This window comes from Scylla paramamosain, chromosome 1, assembly GCF_035594125.1.
Source record: "Scylla paramamosain isolate STU-SP2022 chromosome 1, ASM3559412v1, whole genome shotgun sequence".
Lineage (NCBI taxonomy): Eukaryota > Metazoa > Arthropoda > Malacostraca > Decapoda > Portunidae > Scylla > Scylla paramamosain.
In genome coordinates, this window is record NC_087151.1 from 15,272,501 (window position 1) to 15,295,000 (window position 22,500).

Here is a 22,500-nt window from a genome sequence, read left to right on the forward strand (position 1 = left end):
CCCGGCAACATTCACATTATTGTCTCCATATACAGCTGTGTTTCTGCGTCTCTTTCTCTTTCCAACTGTCCTCAATACCTTTGTTTTGCCTTCCCCGGTATCTTGTAAATCTAATAAAAGAATAACTTGTTTCCTTTTTTCAGCGCTTCACAGACCATCATTAGCACTGACCGCCATTAACTCTTCACCACTTCAGTATACTTTCCGTAATTTCGACTTGCTTCTCTTTGGCAATATAAGGAAGTGACGACCCACCGGCCATTATTTTGTGGCGCACCCAGACAGTGTGGTTAACCTGGGACAACAATATGCTTCTACTTTGCTCCCAGCGGGTCGTTAAAGAAGATCGAAAGGAGCAGGACGGGGCGGCTCGGGGCGCGTCCCTAGGAGTGTTTCCTGCAGACTAAGAACGAAACGAAGTGGTGGTGGGATGAAGGGAGTAAGTAGGGTAATATTAATGAGAAGTATTAGCAATAACATTATTAACTGGTGGTGGTGGTGGTGGTGGTGGTAGTAGTAGTAGTAGTAGTAGTAGTAGTAGTAATGACATCCTGTTCCTGTGTGTGTGTTTGGCAATAGAGGAAGTGTATGGGAGACGATGAGGCGCGGCAAATGATGCTGATGATGATGATTACAGTAACATTAATGGGAATGGAAGAATTAGCAATAGCTTTAACAGAAGTAGTAGTAGTAGTAGTAGTAGTAATGACATCTTGTTCCTGCATGTGTTTGGCAGTAAAGATGATATGGGTGGAGGGCGGGCAGTACAACACAGCACCAGGAAGCGGTGGGCTGTGGGCGGCCCGCGGAAGGCCATGCGGCGGCCATTACTCTTCCGGCAACGAACCTGTCAACTCTTGGTGGGCCTCGCGCCAAACGGAAAACTGTTGTTGTTATTCTTATTGTTGTTATTATGTTATTATCAATATTTTATTTATTTGTTTACTTTTTTTCATCACAGTAATAATGCTCATTTTCATTGTTAATAGCATATCACTGGAGTACTTAACTATTGCAGACCACTTCATAAATGTAACGTAGTGGTGAGAACAAATTTATCGCTTAGTGAATCAAAAGTACTTTATTTTCTAACGTTAAGAAATAAAGTAGGCTACTGCTTCATGCTGCGTTTCCTCCCACCACCACCACACTTCACTCACTTATCTTACTTACGCGGCATGATCTCGTATTACCCATCCTCCAGTTTTTCTTTATATTTCGTGTAAGGCGATAACACATCGGAAAGCTGAGGCAAGGAGGAAAGAAGCGAGTGGCAGCGTGAAGGAGGTGCGAGGAAGGAGCGACATTGCACACACTCCGGCACATTAAACACTAAGCCGGGATTCTTATTCGGTGCAAATAACGAGGCAAACACAGGGAGCGGTGGAGGAATGGCGGCAAAAAAACTCATCACCGTTGAGCTATGACACGTGTCTCCCCTCCCTCGCCTCTACTCCCTTCGCCTCCCCGCCAGGTGCCACGTGGTCCGGGCGCCGCGGCTCTCCGGTACTGTTGCGTCCGCCTGTAACACTCGCCTCTTGTGAAATGTTTCGGGGAAGAGGTTCTTTTCCAGGACCACTTTCTGAAACAATTCTGCCCCACACCCCAGCTACTTTCAAAATGTTTTAGTTGAAGATACACGGGTTTTTAAGGGTCCTTTTTTTTTCCCCAGTGATAGATTAACAAAATTTCTACGTTATCAATAAGAGAAACACCATTGAAAACCGGGCTTATAATTTTTGTGGCCTGTAAAACTAGTCGTGGTTAGAGAGCAAAACGTTTGGTATATGAGTCTTTATGTCACAGGGAGTCCGTTATGTGTTAGGGATTGCCATGTTTGTGTGTGTGTGCGTTTGCCTTAACCTCTCATATTTTGCTGCACGTGATCACTGTGCCAGTTAATCATGAAGGAAGGAGAGGTTTTTGATTCCCGAGCAAGAGAAGAACGTTAGGTATTAGCGAAGCGAGAGGAATACCTTGTTGTTTGTTTGCCATCACAGGAAAATTGTCACCAATGATGAAGGGAAAGATTGCGTCACGCCCTCAAGGAAATTTTGTTGCGATTTTTTCCCCTTGTCCCATTTTGTTTGATTGATGAAGGGGAAGATCGCACCACGCCCTCACAAACATTACGTTGTGACTGTAGCTAAACATTTTCGTCTACTTTTTATTTTGGTTTATGTGATTAATGTGGGAATAACTAACAACGACAAGAAAACCGCTTTATACCTCAACAAAAAAGAAAAAAGTGAAGGAGTTACAAGGTGTGAAAATATCATGCAAACTCTCTTGTTGCGTCACCCGGAAAATAACTCATCTGTAATAAAGGAGAAAAAAAAAAACATACACCTCTGAGTAGTATTAGTGAAGATTAAGCACTCTGGAACAATGAAAACGAAACGATGAAGAGAGGCCTGGCGTGATGGTAATAAGGGAGTTAATTGCCAAGGTGAACGTGGTCTTACCTGCTGGTGGCGAGCGGAGTGTTGTGGGTAAATCCTCGGGCACGGCATGGCGACTCCTGGCGGGGCGGCGACAACTCACACGTGGCGGCCCGTGCTCCTCGTCAGCGCGGGGTGGCGAGTGACAGGTGGACAGGTGCTGCTGACCGATTATCCTCACGACAGCCTACTGTTTACAAGCTCATTCAGGCCGCACTGGTTTGCGATTAACCAGGGGTTTTGTTTTTATTATTTATCTATTTATTTTATTTTTATCCCTCGATGTTTTTTTGTTATACTTCGTTTAGTTCGTCACTGGGTAATGAAAGAAAATTTAGTCTCGTCGCGGATTGCTACACCTCACGCGGGTCTGTCGTGTGTCCAGGTGGTGAAAACAGGTGTGTGTGTGTGTGTGTGTGTGTGTGTGTGTGTGTGTGTGTGTGTGTGTGTGTTTCGTTCACTTATCTACCTCAACCAGCCTGCTCGTAGATGGATGTCAGTTGAAATTTTCCTGTACGTTCTTTTCTTCTGTTCATCAATACGTGGACACAGTGTTCAGGTTGAAGTAAACCGTTATTCAGACGACACTCAGTATTTCTCTCTTTTCTCGCAGGTGTTTAGTATATCCAGGTAACAGTACCACTTAATTTTCTTTCTTTTTTTCACGTCCTCAGGACTGAATATTTGCCCTCACATCGTTTGTTAAACTTTTGTTATTACTGTTGTCGCTCATTTATTTATTTACTTATACAGTCTCATCGTGTCCTGCGGAGACTCGTATTTCTACCCAACAGTCAAGTGCAGTCCTCGGCGCCAAATCAACTTCAAGATGTTAACTTTTATTTTTCAAAGTGAGTTACTAAGTTACTCGTCCATGTGCAAGTGAAGCTGAGAGTCTGCCAACGCTCTATGTAGTCCCTTACTCTACACAACTACGGACAAGCATCACCCTATGTATGCAATTAGATATAAATGAAACAGAAACGAAATCCCAAGCTTTATTTGCATGGAGACCCGCGCTGGTGTCCTCTTGCTCTCCAGCCTCTCGTGCAGGCGTAAGTTATCTCTCAGAGTTCATAAAAGTCCCTCTCAGCGCTCGGTAACCATTTATCTTGAACACACCCGCACGGAGAGTCAAATCGAGCCAACATCTCTGTCGACACGCGAGGGACCAGCGGTGGTTGGCTTGGTATGAGGTCGCGGAGAGGCAAGGCAGCGATCAGCGCGGCCAAGTGATGCCGGAGCAAAGGAAGCCTCAGCCAGCCAGCCGCCCGTCCGCTCCACGCGCCCGCCGGGATACAACTGACTGAGCAGGTGGTGCCTGGTGGACTTGTCGAGCCATCCCGCGTGTGTGTGTGTGTGTGTGTGTGTGTGTGTGTGTGTGTGTGTGTGTGTGTGTGTGTGTGTCATTCTATGCTTAGTGTACTGACTTATGATTTATGAGATATAGTAGGTCAAGTACACGGACAAGAGGAAGAAACGATGGACGCACACACACACACACACACACACACACACACACACACACACACACACACACACACACACACACACACACACACACACACACACACACACACACACGATCGCGCGCCTGTGTGCGTTTGCAGCTGCACCGACATGGCAATCTTGTACCTTTGACGTAGTATGTTTTAAATGTGATTATAGTGATCTTTCCTTCTTAACATCACCGACTCCGCCGCCGCGCCGCCGCCGCTACCCATCACCCGCAGCATTAATATCACCTCAGCGTCATAGTTTTTAATTAATTATTCATCCTCAAGAGCGTTATGAGACACCCTTCATTCCTTTCATCACATAAACACTTTTCCATTCTCTGTTGTTCACTTTCCTTGTAAAACTCACAGGCTTTTCGTTACGTCGTGTACGAAAAGTCTTATCTGCTTACATACCTCATATTAAAAAAAATTCTAATGAAATTGAAAAAAACAACCACACGCTTCACTTTACTAATTACTTCCATACGCAACAACAGGTGCGTCGGTGAGTGCGCATCACTGCATATTATACTTAGGGGCGCGTTCAGTTCCCCGAGGTTGTTAGGCTGTTGTGTTCCTTGCCAGCGACGCACAGCACCGTCAAGGACACAACCGATTGCTTCTTGGAATATCCTTCACGTGTGTGTCTGAGACGTCTTTTTGCTGTCATGGATCGTGCAGGAGAACCGGAAGCCATAATGGATATTATGTTGTGTATTGATTTTAGCAATGAAATGTTTTTCTTGCTGATCATTGAGGATGTTTGAAAGTACAAATTGAAAGTTTTCCTCTCTCTCTCTCTCTCTCTCTCTCTCTCTCTCTCTCTCTCTCTCTCTCTCTCTCTCTCTCTCTCTCTCTCTCTCTCTCTCTCTCTCTCTCTCTCTCTCTCTCTCTCTCTCTCTCTCTCTCTCTCTCTCTCTCTCTCTCTCTCTCTCTCTCTCTCTCTGCATAAAAGTCTTGATGAAAAGTAACAAATTGCGTTGCTCAGCATCAGTCACAGAAAACTTGTAATTTAGAACAAAATAGGCATGTCCTGGACACTCACTCCAAGCCACCTCTCCTGTGCCCCGCGCCCTCACTAATTTCAGGGACGCGTGTGATCGTCAGACAGCTTATGGGAGTTGGTTTACCCTGCCGAACTTAGAAGAGCCACACAGAGTTTGTACCTCCGGTCGTGATGGTCACTGGTGCACCGTGCGTCATTTCTTCATGGTGTTATTTATCTTTTCAGTTGTTGTACTCATAGACTACATACTTTTTATCCAGATAGATGCAGTAGTAGTGTTAGCGCAACTCATGAACGCTCATCGAATACGATAAAATTCATCACTTAATTGTACGTCTTTTCGTGTTCGCGGTTTGAAACACATACCAAGCTTTGTATGCGTGCGATGATTCATCTCCCAAGCTGAGAAGGGAGCATATAGTGTATTATATGTGAAAACTATATCATGCGGATAAGAATCCGTCAGCTCCCTGTGGCGGTACTTTTATTTGGTAACAAACATCGTTGCATGTTTCCTGTGCGCCCAGACATATCTTTGCTCGACAGTCCTGTGAAGGAGATTAAAATAAAGCTTATTGACATATAAAAAAGGAAAGAATATCATTTGTCCCAAGACCTAGACGATAAACTCAGTCCATTAGTTTGCGCTTCAGTTTGGTTTTATTGCATTATTGTTCCCGTTGTTACAGTGACGAAAAAACCTTATGCAATGAATGAAGTGTAGATGATCAGCTTGATTTTTCAGATTAATTAATCCCGTGCAAATTGGCATCTGTTTCCTAATCACATTGGGCAGAGAATAACTTATGATGATGACTTTTTTTTTTTTTTTTTTTCACTACGAAAAGACAGACCGAGCACTCTGTGATATATATATATATATATATATATATATATATATATATATATATATATATATATATATATATATATATATATATATATATATATATATATATATATATATACTCGTATATATATATATATATATATTGTTCTTGGCGGAGCAACACGTCGGCAGGTTAGTGTGCAAATAGCAGTAAACAAATAGCGAGAGATAAATCTATCTTTCCTAAGTATTTCTCCTGGCTGGGTAAATACGCATCCCACACACCTGAACACATTCCTCCTCAATGACATAGGGAATGTCGTTGTTAACACCTGCTCGAGGATAACCTTCATCTTACAACGTTTCGACATCTTACATCAACTACGTTGAACACACTGTAGTTCAAGTTACTAGAATTTCAAGCCTGTTTTCTTGAATCTAGTGGCAATTTGATAACGATTGTGCATCATCAATGAGAAAAAAACAACCATAAAAACCGTGTTTATTATCCCTGTGGCCTTTGAAAAGTACTTCTTTATAGAAGGAGAATGTGTTTAAATATGAACCTAGGAATTAGAACAGGAAAATAGGAAGTAGGGATGAAGCACGACACTAAAGAATCTAATAGGACATGAGACGCAGCACTCAAAACGATAAGACTGCAGGAAAGCTGAAAATGCTACATAGCGAAAAGAAGCGAATACCAGCGTCAAAGCAAGCTAGCAGGAAAATAAGCACTGTGACGCGCGCCAGAAGCAAATAGGGTCATGTAGTCAGGGAAAAGGGATTAGCAATGAGAAGATCTGGGAGAAGGCTCAGGAACGATAACGAGGAGGAAGCGTAAGGAAAAGGTACAATAGCTCTTTCCTGAAGACTTGAGACTCGTCTCCTGCGAGTTTGTTTAGCATGACTGTTGCACTAACACATTGTCTGGCTGGTTGGTTGTATCTCTCTCTCTCTCTCTCTCTCTCTCTCTCTCTCTCTCTCTCTCTCTCTCTCTCTCTCTCTCTCTCTCTCTCTCTCTCTCTCTCTCTCTCTCTCTCTCTCTCTCTCTCTCTTACCCCTCCCCCCACACACATACTACACGAGCTTTCATTATGCACAAATTTTATAAGTAATGATCGAGGAATTAATTCTATCATCCCACTGATATTAAGAACAAATCTGAATATCGGTCATGGCCTTCACTTCCACGGGTCAGAACGACGAACACGTCACTGCTGGCAAGGAATGAGGTAGGAAGACGAGAGAGGAGGGACAGAAGGGAGAAAAAAAGATACTAAGGAAGGCGGTACATGCACTACATACACTACAGAGAGTGGGATTATAAGATCACGGGGAGAAAGACTTCAAGTGAAGAGCGAGTGAAAAAGTACCTACAATCATGGTCATATATCTAGTAACACACCGCATTCCTTTTCCTTAGTGTTTGTATCCATTCTTCAGTCTTAACTCCTCTGATGTTTTTTTTTTTTTATGTAGGAAGGATACTGGCCAAGGGCAACAAAAATCGAATAAAAAAAAATGCCCACTGAAATGCCAGTCCCATAAAAGGGTCAAAGCAGTGGTCAAGTGGATAAGTGTCTTGAAACCTCCCTCTTGAAGGAATTCAAGTCATAGGAAGGTGGAAATACAGAAGCAGGCAGGGAGTTCCAGAGTTTACCAGAGAAAGGGATGAATGATTGAGAATACTGGTTAACTCTTGCGTTAGAGAGGTGGACAGAATAGGGGTGAGAGAAAGAAGAAAGTCTTGTGCAGCGAGGCCGCGGAAGGAGGGGAGGCATGCAGTTAGCAAGATCAGAAGAGCAGTTGGCATGAAAATAGCGGTAGAAGACAGCTAGATATGCAACATTGCGGCGGTGAGAGAGGGGCTGAAGACAGTCAGTTAGAGGAGAGGAGTTGATGAGACGAAAGGCTTTTGATTCCACCCTGTCTAGAAGAGCAGTATGAGTGGAACCCCCCCAGACATGTGAAGCATACTCCATACATGGACGGGTAAGGCCCTTGTACAGAGTTAGCAGCTGGGGGGTGAGAAAAACTGGCGGAGACGTCTCAGAACACCTAACTTCATAGAAGCTGTTTTAGCTAGAGATGAGATGTGAATTTTCCAGTTCAGATTATAAGTAAAGGACAGACCGAGGATGTTCAGTGTAGAAGAGGGGGACAGTTGAGTGTCATTGAAGAAGAGGGGATAGTTGTCTGGAAGGTTGTGTCGAGTTGATAGATGGAGGAATTGAGTTTTTGAGGCATTGAACAATACCAAGTTTGCTCTGCCCCAATCAGAAATTTTAGAAAGATCAGAAGTCAGGCGTTCTGTGGCTTCCCTGCGTGATATGTTTACCCCCTGAAGGGTTGGACTTCTATGAAAAGACGTGGAAAAGTGCAGGGTGGTATCATCAGCATAGGAGTGGATAGGACAAGAAGTTTGGTTTAGAAGATCATTAATGAATAATAAGAAGAGAGTGGGTGACAGGACAGAACCCAGAGGAACACCACTGTTAATAGATTTAGAAGAACAGTGACCGTCTACCACAGCAACAATAGAACGGTCAGAAAGGAAACCCGAGATGAAGTTACAGAGAGAAGGATAGAAACCGTAGGAGGGTAGTTTGGAAATCAAAGCTTTGTGCCAGACTCTATCAAAGGCTTTTGATATGTCCAAGGCAACAGCAAAAGTTTCACCAAAGTCTCTAAAAGAGGATGACCAAGACTCAGTAAGGAAAGCCAGAAGATCACCAGTAGAGCGGCCTTGACGGAACCCATACTGGCGATCAGATAGGAGGTTGTGAAGTGATAGATGTTTAAGAATCTTCCTGTTGAGGATAGATTCAAAAACTTTAGATAAGCAGGAAATTAAAGCAATAGGACGGTAGTTTGAGGGATTAGACCGGTCACCCTTTTTAGGAACAGGTTGAATGTGGGCAAACTTCCAGCAAGAAGGAAAGGTAGATGTTGACAAACAGAGCTGAAAGAGCTTGACTAGGCAAGGTGCAAGCACAGAGGCACAGTTTCGGAGAACAATAGGAGGGACCCCATCAGGTCCATAAGCCTTCCGAGGGTTTAGGCCAGCGAGGGCATGGAAAACATCATTGCGAAGAATTTTAATACGTGGCATGAAGTAGTCAGAGGGTGGAGGAGAGGGAGGAACAAGCCCAGAATCCTCCAAGGTAGAGTTTTAGCAAAGGTTTGAGCAAAGAGTTCAGCTTTAAAAATAGATGTGATAGCAGTGGTGCCATCTGGTTGAAGTAGAGGAGGGAAAGAAGAAGAAAGCAAAGTTATTGGAGATATTTTTGGCTAGATGCCAGAAATCACGAGGGGAGTTAGATCTTGAAAGGTTTTGACATTTTCTGTTAATGAATTGTTTAGGTTTTATAAAAACATATAAAAACATAAGAAAATAAAGGAAGATGCAAGGAGTCGTCAGATCTACCCGTGGCAGTCCATATATGAAACATACCTATCTATTTCCGCCTGTCATAAGTTTATTTCCGCCTCATCCATAAGTTTATCATATCTGCTTTTAAAACTCAAAAGTGATTCGGCATTAATAACCTGATTACTGAGCCTATTACATCCTGACCACTAATCCTTCTGTTTATGCTGTCACCCTTTCTTCTCCGTTGGGCTCCTCCGATCACGGTCTCATACCTGTATCCTGTCCTATCACTCCAATCCCTCCTCAGGATCCCCCTAAGCGAAGGTGCCTCTGGCGTTTTGCCTCTGCTAGTTGGGGGGGACCTGAGGAGGTATTTTGCTGATTTTTCCTTGGAATGATTACTGCTTCCGTGTCAGAGACCCGTCTTTGTGTGCTGAGCGCATAACAGAGGTGATAGTGTCTGGCATGGAGGCGTACATTCCTCACTCTTTTTCTCGTCCCAAACCTTCTAAACCTTGGTTTAACATAGCTTGTTCTCGTGGCTATACATGATAGAGAGGTGGCCCACAAAAGGTACTTAAGGCCTTCCATCACCAGAATCTCATGCACTTTATATTTCTGCCCGGAACCATGCCAAGTCTATTCTCCAACAAGCCAAAAACTCCTTCATTAACAGAAAGTGTCAAAACCTTTCAAGATCTAACTCCCCTAGTGACTTCTGGCATCTAGCCAAAAATATCTCCAATAACTTTGCTTCTTCTTTCCCCTCTTCTATTTCAACCAGATGGCACCACTGCTATCACATCTATTTCTAAAGCTGAACTCTTCGCTCACGCCTTTGCTAAAAACACTACCTTGGACGATTCTGGGCTTGTTCCTCCCTCTCCTCCACCCTCTGACTTACTTCAATCTATCTATTAAAATTCTTCGCAATGATGTTTTCCATGCCCTTGCTGGCCTAAACCCTCAGAAGGCTTATGGACCTGATAGGGTCCCTCTTACTGTCTCTCCGAAACTGTGCCTCCGTGCTTGCACCTTGCCTAGTCAAACTCTTTCAGCTCTGTCTGTCAACATCTACCTTTCCTTCTTACTGGAAGTTTGCCTACATTCAATCTGTTCCTAAAAAGGGTGACCGTTCTAATCCCTCAAACTACCGTCGTATTGCTTTAATTTCCTGCCTATCTAAAGTTTTTGAATCTATCCTCAACAGGAAGATTCTTAAACATCTATCACTTCGCAACCTTTTATCTGATCGCCAGTATGGGTTTCCGTCAAGGCCGCTCTACTGGTGATCTTCTGGCTTTCCTTACTGAGTCTTGGTCATCCTCTTTTAGAGATTTTGGTGAAACTTTTGCTGTTGCCTTGGACATATCAAAAGCTTTTGATAGAGTCTGGCACAAAGCTTTGATTTCCAAACTACCCTCCTACAGCTTCTATCCTTCTCTATGTAACTTCATCTCGGGTTTCCTTTCTGACCGTTCTATTGCTGCTGTGGTAGACGGTCACTGTTCTTCTAAATCTATTAACAGTGGTGTTCCTCAGGGTTCTGTCCTGTCACCCACTCTCTTCTTATTATTCATTAATGATCTTCTAAACCAAACTTCTTGTCCTATCCACTCCTATGCTGATGATACCACCCTGCACTTTTCTACGTCTTTTCATAGACGTCCAAACCTTCAGGAGATAAACATTTCACGCAGGGAAGTCACAGAACGCTTGACTTCTGATCTTTCTAAAATTTCTGATTGGGGCAGAGCAAACTTGGTATTGTTCAATGCCTCAAAAACTCAATTCCTCCATCTATCAACTCGACACAAACCTTCCAGACAACTATCCCCTCTTCTTCAATGACACTCATACTGTCCCCTTCTTCTACACTGAACATCCTCGGTCTGTCCTTTACTTATAATCTGAACTGGAAACTTCACATCTCATCTCTAGCTAGAAAAGCTTCTATGAAGTTAGGCGTTCTGAGACATCGCCAGTTTTTCTCACCGTCCCCCCCCCCCCCCCAGCTGCTAACTCTGTACAAGGGCCTTATCCGTCCATGTATGGAGTATACTTCACACGTCTGGGGGGGTTCCACTCATACTGCTCTTCTAGACAGAGTGGAATCAAAAGCTTTTCGTCTCATCAACTCCTCTAATCTAACTGACTCTTCAGCCTCTCTCTCACCGCCGCAATGTTGCATCTCTAGCTGTCTTCTACCGCTATTTTCATGCTAACTGCTCTTCTGATCTTGCTAACTGCATGCCTCCCCTCCTCCCGCAGCCTCACTGCACAAGACTTTCTTCTTTCTCTCACCCCTATTCTGTCCACCTCTCTAACGAAAGAGTTAACCAATATTCTCAATAATTCATGCCTTTTCTCTGGTAAACTCTGGAACTCCCTGCCTGCTTCTGTATTTCCACCTTCCTATGACTTGAATTCCTTCAAGAGGGAGGTTTCAAGACACTTATCCATCAATTTTTGAGTACTGCTTTGACCCTTTTATCGGACTGGCATTTCAGTGGTAATTTTTTTTTTTTTTTTTTTGGGGGGGGTGGGAATTTTTGTTTGCCCTTGGCCAGTGTCCCTCCTTCATTAAAAAAAAAAAAATAGCACTTTTGAGAACCAACTCCTTGCTGTTTCTTATTTATTTATTTATTTTTTTTTTTTACCTAATTTTATCAAGCTTCAACTCACTATTTCTCGCCCATTCCTGATTACCGACCGTGACTATCTGATTATCAGGTTATATAAGGAGACCGTCAGGAGATCAGAGGATTTGGTATCGAAAGAGAACTTAAGCATCGTGAAAGTGAGTGTTGGTTACTCGCCTTGTGACCGCGAGTGTACAGGGGGGAGGGGAGGAGGGGACAGGGCCGGGGGAGGGGGAGGGTGTCTGAGAGGTCAAAGGTGGACTTAATGAGCTAAGTTGCCTCCCCTTCCCCTTAGGGTTTTCACATCCATCATATGACAAACTGACTATGTGCGTGTGTTATGGTGTGTGTGTGTGTGTGTGTGTGTGTGTGTGTGTGTGTGTGTGTGTGTGTGTGTGTGTGTGTGTGTCTGTCTGTCTGTCTGACTGTCTGTCTGTCTGTATTCGGCTCTCTCTCTCTCTCTCCTCTCCTCTCTCTCTCTCTCTCTCTCTCCTCTCTCTCTCTCTCTCTCTCTCTCTCTCTCTCCTCTCTCTCTCTTCTCTCCTCTCTCTCTCTCTCTCCTCTCTCTCTCTCTCTCTCTCTCTCTCTCTCTCCCCCATAGTTTGTCAGTTGTGTCTCTGTGTTTGCCTACTTGTTAACATGTCTGTCTGTCTATCTATCTATCTATTTATCTCCTGTGTTTGTATTTCTATCTGCGATCTCTATTTATCTGTGTATCTATTTACCTATCTACGATTTATGTGTACATATGTATCAGTCTGCTTATTACTGTGTATGTTTTATCTTTCTGTTTATTTATCTATATCCTTATCTACCTGTGCATCTGTTTATCTATCCCCGTGTCTCAGTTCATCCCTGTCTCACCCAAACCATGATTTTTTTTTTCTCTGTCACAAGGAACAAGTGTCATCGCCACTTAACCAGTGCGTCTATCATTGAGAATACAGGCGACATGTGTCACTGGCTGCCCACTTCCTATTCCTTCTCCTCCTCCTCCTCCTCCTCCTCCTCCTCCTCCTCCTCCTCCTCCTCCTCCTCCTCCTCCTCGCTCTACAAAATCCAAGATAATCAGACTGAAGTCGTACGATTATTTTATTTTATTTATTTATTTATCTATTTATTTATTTATTTATTTGTTTTATTTTTTGGGGGGGACAGGGAATTGTTAGTGGTCGGTTGTAAGGTTGTTAATAATTCGGCAAGAGAAATTCTAAATGTGGAACGAATGTCTGTGAATTTAAAATGTTAACAATGTGCAGAAGCATGCAGGTGTTTCGCTCTTTGTTTGAAGGTTGTGGCGGCGGTGAGTTTGTGCGGCTTGCGGGGGAGAACGTGTCGGTGCGGGGGGGTTGGGGGAGGGGGGCAGGGTATCGGGTGGGCGGATGATGGTGATGGGAGGGGTGTGTCTTTATTCTGATTTTATTTCTCTCTCTCTCTCTCTCTCTCTCTCTCTCTCTCTCTCTCTCTCTCTCTCTCTCTCTCTCTCTCTCTCTCTCTCTCTCTCTCTCTCTCTCTCTCTCTCTCTCTCTCTCTCTCTCTCATGAAACACACACACACACAGAGAGAGAGAGTGGGAGGGTGGATAGTGTTAATGATAGTGATGGACAACAGACAGAAGCAAGCACTGAGAAAGATAGACAGATAGATGGAGAAAGAGACAAACACCCATAGACAAACTGATAGACAAACAGACAGACAGCCAAATAAATAAACAGAACGACATGGAGAGAGGCGGACGGACAAACAAACAGAAAACAAGATGGAGATTTAGACAAACAGACCAAGAAACAGACAAACAGACAGACATACAGACAGACAGACAGACTCATCATTCCATATTTCTCACAACCAGCTGCGGGACATCTTCGGTCCTGCGTCCACGGCTCACTCATTTGGTATTTTACTGTTTTCCAATATAGTTAATTTCACGGCGAGTATTTGTCTTATTCCTTCCCGCTTCTGCCTTCCATCCCCTCCCCCTACAGCAGAGAGAGAGAGAGAGAGAGAGAGAGAGAGAGAGAAACAGCGTAGGTGACGTTATTTTCAGGTATACAAGAGGCGTTGACATTTACCTGCGAACGCCAAGACTTGAGCATTCGTGTTCTTTGTTTGGTGCTTTCATTGCTACACGCGGAGGCATTAGTAATAAGGCCTTACGTTTTTCACCGGAATCGCCCCCACGTTACTCTGGTGCCCTTCAAGACTTAGATGACCCGTCGAGGTCGGATCAAAATTTTAGTACGCGTCACCAGTCTCGTCACGGGGGTCTGGAGGAATACATTTCTGGGAGTGACGATATGCCAGTTAACGTTTCACGATGCCTCGCTCTGCTCAAGTCACGGCGACACAAACTTTTCGGAAAAGAGTGAAACTTCATACTCGGCAGTGTTTGGGCGGGCTGGAACTCAGGGCCGGACGCACCCGGCGCCGCCCCCCGCTCAGGTTGTGGCCGCTTCTAGTGAAAGAAGAGTAGTAATCATCAGTGTGTGGCAGAAGAGGAAGAAATCATTGCCTGGTCTCTCCAATTTTTCTACTTGAGTCTACATGAAGGTAGCCCCCAGATGTAGGCCGTCTCCACCTTCCGCGACACATTCAGTGAACTGGTCCTGGTCCTTACAATGTTTTGTGCGTTAGTCTACGTGAAGTTGATTCCCAGTGGTAAGCCGACACGCTCAATGAAATGCTCCTAGCACTACCCTGCACTAGGCATCGAGGAATTCATGACAGGACAAGGCCACGGACCATCCCCGCCTCCTCCAATACTGTAAAGGTGTATCTGCTTTGGGCATAAATGGTTCAGGTGTGCGAGGGACGCTGTCTCCTGGCAAGGCACTGTGTTCCGGACCCCGCCTCGGTAAAGCGCTGCATTCTTCAGGTAGTCAGATCCCTTCAAGTGGGTTACGTCGGCTATCGCTTGTCTCGAGTAACCCGGTGTGTCAAAAAGCCACCCCATGAAATGTAATCTCTCTCTCTCTCTCTCTCTCTCTCTCTCTCTCTCTCTCTCTCTCTCTCTCTCTCTCTCTCTCTCTCTCTCTCTCTCTCTCTCTCTCTCTCTCTCTCTCTCTCTCTCTCTCTCTCTCTCTCTCTCTCTCAACTTCTCGTCGTCCTCTCTTAACCTTCCCCTCCTCTTCCGGTTATTATTATTATTATTATTATTATTATTATTATTATTATTATTATTATTATTATTATTATTATTATTATTATTACTATTATTATTATCATTATTATTATTGTTATTATCATCATCATCATCATCATCATCATCATTATTATTATTATTATTATTATATTGTTATTGTTAGTACTACTACTACTACTACTACTACTACTACTACTACTACGAGTACTACTACTACTACTACTACTACTACTACTACTACTACTACTACTACTACTACTACTACTACTCCTCCTCCTCCTCCTCCTCCTCCTCCTCCTCCTCCTCCTCCTCCTCCTCCTCCTCCTCCTCCTCCTCCTCCTCCTCCTCCTACAACTACTACCACCACCACCACCACCAATAACAACAACAACAACAGCAACGTATTACTCTTATTATTATTTAGTATTACAATAGCAATATTAGCAAATCTAAATAAACATCTGTGCAGCTTTTCTAAAGCCTTAGCATGTTATCATGTATGGCAATCCCTCCCTCACTGAAGAGCGCCGCCGTGCAGTGCTTGGAAGCCAGTCTGGGTCACATTGATGAGGCGGGGAAGGCGCGGCGCGGCGGCTCAAGTGAATAACCCAGCGTGCGTCGGGGCGTGTGCTGCCGCTCTCCCGTACCGCCTGGCCTCATCCTGGGAAAAGAAAAGAAAAATAGTGTTTTAATCTTTTACAATAACTTGACGACACACAGCCAGATGGATCACATTGCTTAGTTAGTTACCGTTGTTTTTTAAAGGCCTCCTACCGCTCATTACCGTAATATGCTTAAAAAAAGTAAAAAAGAAAAAAAAACATGATTAAAAATACGGTGAAGTGTGTCGTGTTTGTCGTGGATACATTACGCAAGACTTAAGCGGATTATTGTTTGGTTCAGCGTGGGCAGCCCTGCCTCCTGGATGTCTGCGGGGCTTTGTGTGGCTTGTTAGCGGCGGGGTGGTGGTTCCTCCGCACACTGGGACGAAGTGATGTGACGTCATGGGCGCGATGCTGTGCCAGTGCGTGCTTGGATTACTAAGGTTATTCTCCGAAGATGAAATTCATTGTGTTTTATTGTTTGTATTTTTTGATGTTTTTTTTTTATTAAGAACGTTTAAGTTTTCTTGGATTTATTGCTCCTTGTTTTCTTGATTGTTGTGGTTATATTGAGAGAGAGAGAGAGAGAGAGAGAGAGAGAGAGAGAGAGAGAGAGAGAGAGAGAGAGAGAGAGATGGACAGATGGACAGATAGATAAATCAACAGGTATATAGATACATAGATAAGCAAAAAGACTGGGATATCAAGAAAGAAAGGAAGGAAAGAAGTGTGGCAAATAAATAAACAGGCAGATAAATAAACCGGGAGAACATGTTTACTGTTCTCCATATATTTTTTCTCCCTTACGATTTTTTTTCTACCATTATCTTCTGCTGCGAAGACTTGGGTGTTGTGTGTGTGTGTGTGTGTGTGTGTGTGTGTGTGTGTGTGTGTGTGTGTGTGTGTGTGTGTGTGTGTGTGTGTGTGTGTGGCTGATGATCCTGTACACTTTTGTGCTCTACGATCACCTGTGTGGCTTCGTAAGGGTGTGTAGGGTGGATAGCAGCAGGCGGAGGGCGAGGGGGTTGGGCGTCGTCTGGCTGGAGGGCCGCTGCTGTGTCTGTAATGTTCAACCGACGTCTTCTTCAGCTTCCGCGACTCCGGCATCGTGATGAGAGAGTATTTACGTCAGTCATGCTCTTGTGCTTTTTCCACGTCATTGCAGAGACGCGAGGAACGAATCACATACACACACACACACACACACACACACACACACACACACACACACACACACACACACACACACACACACACACACACACACACACACACACACACACACACACACACACACACACACACACACACTTCTGCTGAACCTCTAAACGGGAAGGGCGAGGTGAGCGTGCCTTTGTTTGCTCCTCTCCATTCCTGCGCTGTGACGACGCACGCAGGTATTTTAATCTCACGTAAATACTTTAGAAGCTCTATACATCCCCCCATCTCGCGCCACTATACTTTTGCAGCCACTGATTCATTATATTTTGGTCTGTATCTACACATTATGGGATAGAGTGCTTAGTTTCGCCGTGTCTGCACCTTTTGTATCTTAAAATGTGGATTTCTATTTATGTACTCGTGTCTGTATTTGTGTTTAGTGTGTGTGAGTGTGTATTATGAAAGGTACAATTAGTAATCATTATGTAGCTAGACAATGAAAGCACCCAAAAAAAATGTAAATAAATAAGACGAAAAAAATTAAAAGGTTGGTGTTGGCCACGGCAGAAGGCTGTCAACTTATTATTGTCCTTACTTCCTTGCCTGCACTAATCACCTCATTCCGATCGCACTCACTCGCGCCTCTCATCTCAAACATTGCCACTTTGCCCTCCTATATCACTGTAGGTTATCCTTTACTATTCACCGCAGCTACTGTGTTCATATATTCCTCTCTTGGTCATCTCACTTTTTGAATATGCATTTGTTAACGAGAAAAAAAAGTAGTCCTAGTTGTACAATAAAAAGTGAGAGTATACAACAGGAAATACAACATAAAACACTAAATGGATACCAGAGAGAGAGAGAGAGAGAGAGAGAGAGAGAGAGAGAGAGAGAGAGAGAGAGAGAGAGAGACCCAGCCAACCAGACACAGAGTAACAGAAGCAAGGGTAGGGTATTAGTACACACATACTCGTAACATAAACGACCTAACCCAAATGAAACAAAACAAGAAGAGTAGCAGCAGCAGCAGCAGCAACAACTTCACATCCGCGTACACCACCAACAAGCGAAACAACAATAACAAAAAAGACCCTTTCCCCTTGCGCACAGGTGAGTGACTCTGGTAGGCGCGCTGACAACCAGGTGACGCCAGGTGGCCGCCGCCGCTGCACCGCCACTTGTTAGGTTACTTGGGAGAGGGTAGCCGAGCGTGACGGAGGGCTACAGAGAGCGTCCCTCGTATTGGCCTGTTTGTGTTCTGTTTATGTGCGTTTTGCAGCGAGACAGGATGGATGGATGCATGGATGACGAGGAAGGGAAGGATAGGAGTGATGACGGTGGTGGATGTGAGTGAGGGAGAGAGGCGTGCCGATGATTTGAAGGTTGTCTGTTACAGAGAGAGAGAGAGAGAGAGTATTTGACTTTTTCTTTTTGCTTTAATTTTGCTGATCTTTTACTCTCTCTCTCTCTCTCTCTCTCTCTCTCTCTCTCTCTCTCTCTCTCTCTCTCTCTCTCTCTCTCTCTCTCTCTCTCTCTCTCTCTCTCTCTCTCTCTCTCTCGTATTTATGTTTGTGTGTGTAGATGTGTCAGAGAGAGAGAGAGAGAAAGAGAGAGAGAGAAAGAGAGAGAGAGAGAGAGAGAGAGAGAGAGAGAGAGAGAGAGAGAGAGAGAGAGAGAGAGAGTCCCGTCTTCAGTTTGAGTATAAATTTTGTTTTTGTTGGCACGCGCACGCGCTTCTTTGTGTGTGTGTGTGTGTGTGTGTGTGTGTGTGTGTGTGTGTGTGTGTGTGTGTGTGTGTGTGTGTGTGTGTGTGTGTGTGTGTGTGTGTGTGTGTGTTTCCCGTTTTCTGTCTTCGTATTCGATTCCCTTCCTCCCTGTGTGTGTGTGTGTGTGTGTGTGTGTGTGTGTGTGTGTGTGTGTGTGTGGCGGCCAAAGCGAGGGTAGATTGGTAGGCCACTGAGAAGAATGGAACTAATTCTCCAGCTGGCGGGTGCGAGGGGCGGGGAAGCTGCTTCGCTTCATGGGAGACTCACCTCGACCTCCTCTTAATCAGCCCCATTGTAGCCGGAGAGACGCGCTCCACAGACTCCCTCGGAAATAAAGGATTTTTCGAGGTAGTACGCGAGAGATTAACTAAATGAGAGACGCCCGCTTTGTGAAGAAAAAATAACCAACCCGAGGATTCCTGTTTCCTCCAAGATACTCTTCAATATATATTACAAGGGTCGTGTTCGTTTTCTGTTAAGAGGGAGAGAGAGGGGGGGTTATGTAACCTTGATGAATGAAAACGGAGAGCAGAGAGACAGTGAGTGAGATTAATGATAAGAGATCACACTACGCAAGGCCCGTACTCTTAAACGTTTTGGGCTCTCATAAGAAACATTTTCAAAAGCTACAAAAATGACTAGACACCCTTCCGTGTGTGTGTGTGTGTGTGTGTGTGTGTGTGTGTGTGTGTGTGTGTGTGTGTGTGTGTGTGTGTGTATCATGCAATCATGCAAACGCCTCTTACAGTCTTAATGGTATCCACTGTATGTTAAAAGTAGCGGAGATGAAGCGGTCAAACGTTCAAGAACGGTTGCCAGAGTCAATGTAATGCAGCACTCTTAGTAGAACCCTCAGGGTTGGTTGCATCACCTTGTTTCGACGTAATGAATTGAATCAAGAAACTAATTTACTAGCAGTAACGAAACTTAATTATTAACGGCATTGAAAAACAGTAATTTCAAACATTGTCGCGGTCTGTGGGAACACTGGCGCGATGCACTACAGGTGTGTGCCTCAGAGCTTGGCTTTACACAGTAGACTTTATATGATTACTTTTGATAACCCAATTGTTATCTTAATCTGCTGATTATTTTGACTTCCCTTTCATTACTTTTTGAAGAATGTAGTTACTGCATGACTTCAGCTGGAATAAAGATTTAGCGACGCAGCACATAAAATGAAAGTTAAAGGTTATCAGCCCACTTCACATTTAAGCTTCCAGTCTCTCTCTCTCTCTCTCTCTCTCTCTCTCTCTCTCTCTCTCTCTCTCTCTCTCTCTCTCTCTCTCTCTCTCTCTCTCTCTCTCTCTCTCTCTCTCTCTCTCTCTCTCTCTCTCTCTCTCTCTCTCTCATTCAAATGTCACTTGGTGATGATGTGGCACAGAGGAGAGTCAATCTAAATGTAAACAATACACTGAAAGGTCCAATTAGTCCGTCACGCGCACCATTCTATTCTGTTCCTCTTTCGAGAAATTCTGTCGTTATCATTATTCGCTTGTCCACTCCAGGCATCCCGCCGGCCACGGTGGGTACAAGCGACGCCTTGGCATACGCAATAAGGCGCACATTAAGGCGCTATTATGTCTGGCCGGAGCTCGCCAATCCTGCTTTCACTCTCTCACAGTATCAGTCCATCAATACATAACCAAGGTGTTTTGCGCATAATGTTCTCAGATTTTTTTTTTTTTCAGTAAGATCTTTGATATTTTCCAATATTAATTTCCTTCCACTTGAGGTGGTGTCCAGTAACATTCCCCCACGTACCGAAGCAACAAACACTCCTCTAATTGTGGTGAAAATCATTCAAGCAATTCAAAATTTTGTGTTTCCCTAACTCATTATATCAGTGATTTCTGTTTCATTTCTGTTTCACATGACCAGGCAACAGATTAGTACAGATTGTGACTATTATTACAGGTTATTATTATTATTATTATTATTATTATTATTATTATTATTATTATTATTACGGGTAAAATCACTAAGTAGCGAAAACACATAGAAAAGTGTGATTTCCCAATATGTATTCGCGCTGAACTTGTGCACTGAGCAACCCATCTTGGGATTTTTTGGGCGTATTTTCAGGGCAAACTAAGACATTTTTATTGCAATATCAATACAGTATGGTAAGATATGGTAATTTGATATATTTTCAATAGAGTAAAGATTACTTTGAACGCTTACTCAGTAAACAAAGATAATTTTTTTTCTGTAGAACACAATTTATCAGTACAGGTTTTCAATATGAAAACAGTCTGTTATAATATTTCGCGCAGATGAAAATAATTGCTATTTATACACACACCGTGCATGGCTGCGCGGAGAACTCACAGCTGCAGGGTGCACGTGTCACCCGCGGCCTGCACTCACTGAGGGTGACGCCGCTCAGTCAGCCAGGCGAGGGAGGACAGGAGGGCGGGAAGAAGATGGACTCTATACACTTAATTTCACTCGGGCTGATGTTCTTTTGAGTCAGTGAAGGAGCAGGGGAAGGGGCGGTAGGTGTGGGGCTCGCTGCCTGCAAGATTGTGACATCATACTGGCCCTCCATTATGTAAGCATGCACGGCAGTGTTTTAGTCATGCCGATAGACAGACTTGTCCTTGCTTTCACCTTTTCATAGGTAACAGCTACAAATTGCTATCCTTCTCCTCATCATTGAACTGCTAGTGTACATGTGAAGAAGGATTATTATAAAATGACCACACGAAATATCAATAAAATACAAAACTTTGATAGAGAATGTTGACGTGGTATGTTGCATGGCGCTACGACTTCAGTGCTAATGACGGAGTGAAGGTCCTTGAATACAGGCTGTAGACATGAGAGCGTTGGCTGGCGTTCATACAAGGAGAGACTACTGGAAATCGAGAAAGGAACATGAATCTAGGAGGCAGAGACACCAAGACTATTGTGGTTTGCGAACATGGAAAGAATGAGAGGATAATAAAGAAAAAACAAATAAATAAATAAATAAAAACAAGTACATTGAATTGCAATAAGGAAGAGAAACCTCCGGAAGGGGAAGTGTGCAGGCTGTGGAGGAAAGCCACGTGAGAACAGGAAGAACATTCGAAGAAGTGGAGAACAAAGAATACAAGTATCGAGACAGGCGAAGAATTATCATTCAAATGTCACCTAGGTGACTTTATGCCTGCCTAACGTCTGGTAGGAGCCCGAAAAGAATCTTTCTTCCCAAAACTAGACTGGGAGAGCTCGGGATATACCAAATCCGTGTATTTATATGAATACGTTTTAATATAATAGTGCAAAATTTCACTTAATTTCAGATGGAATAAAGTTTAGTGTTGGTAACTCACTCGATGTCCCGTGAACCTCCAGGGTGAGGCTTAAAATGGAGGCTTACAACACGGAATTATTCATTGTAGAGTTTAAGTGTGACGGAGATGAGCCTGACACCGTGTGCTGCATGATCGCTCAACACTTCTTGTATATGTTGCGTCCGTAAACGTATTATGTACGGCTACATTTCAGAGTGTTCATATTGCCGGGAACACTCACTGACATGGGCTGCACTAGGAGTGAGCTGCTCGGATCACTTGCCATCCTGCTTGAAAAAAGTTGTGTACATGTATCACAAAATAAGCAAAGAAAAGAGAATAGGAAATACCCGAGACTCCTTCTTTGTGTTCCTCGCTTCCTGTCTTCTCGCCCTGGTCTCCTTCCAACTATCCGGCCATTGCTTGCCGTGCTGGGATAGTTACTGCAGAGGTGATAGTTCCTATAGCATTCCTATAAAAAAAAACTCCCCTGCAACTTTTTCCATGCTGCATGTTATTTCTTTCTTTACTGCCTGCCCGGTTAAAGGAAGAGTTAGATGGGAAGGAGACTTTTTTACTACATTATATTAGATGGGTTTACTTATCAAAAACAGCCTTGTTAAGACCGACAGCAATGTTGGTCTTCCTTTGTGCTAGCTTTGTTCTGGAGCGTTATGGAAACGTGTAAGAGGGAGAGAGAGAGAGAGAGAGAGAGAGAGAGAGAGAGAGAGAGAGAGAGAGAGAGAGAGGAG

General features: G+C 43.9%; 1 long non-coding RNA gene across 1 annotated transcript in view; it reads left to right on the top strand.

Annotated features, from left to right (window-relative positions):
- LOC135101307 (uncharacterized) overlaps nt 1-22,500 on the top strand; it is a 302,592-nt gene that overhangs the window by 243,607 nt on the left and 36,485 nt on the right. The window lies entirely within an intron of this gene.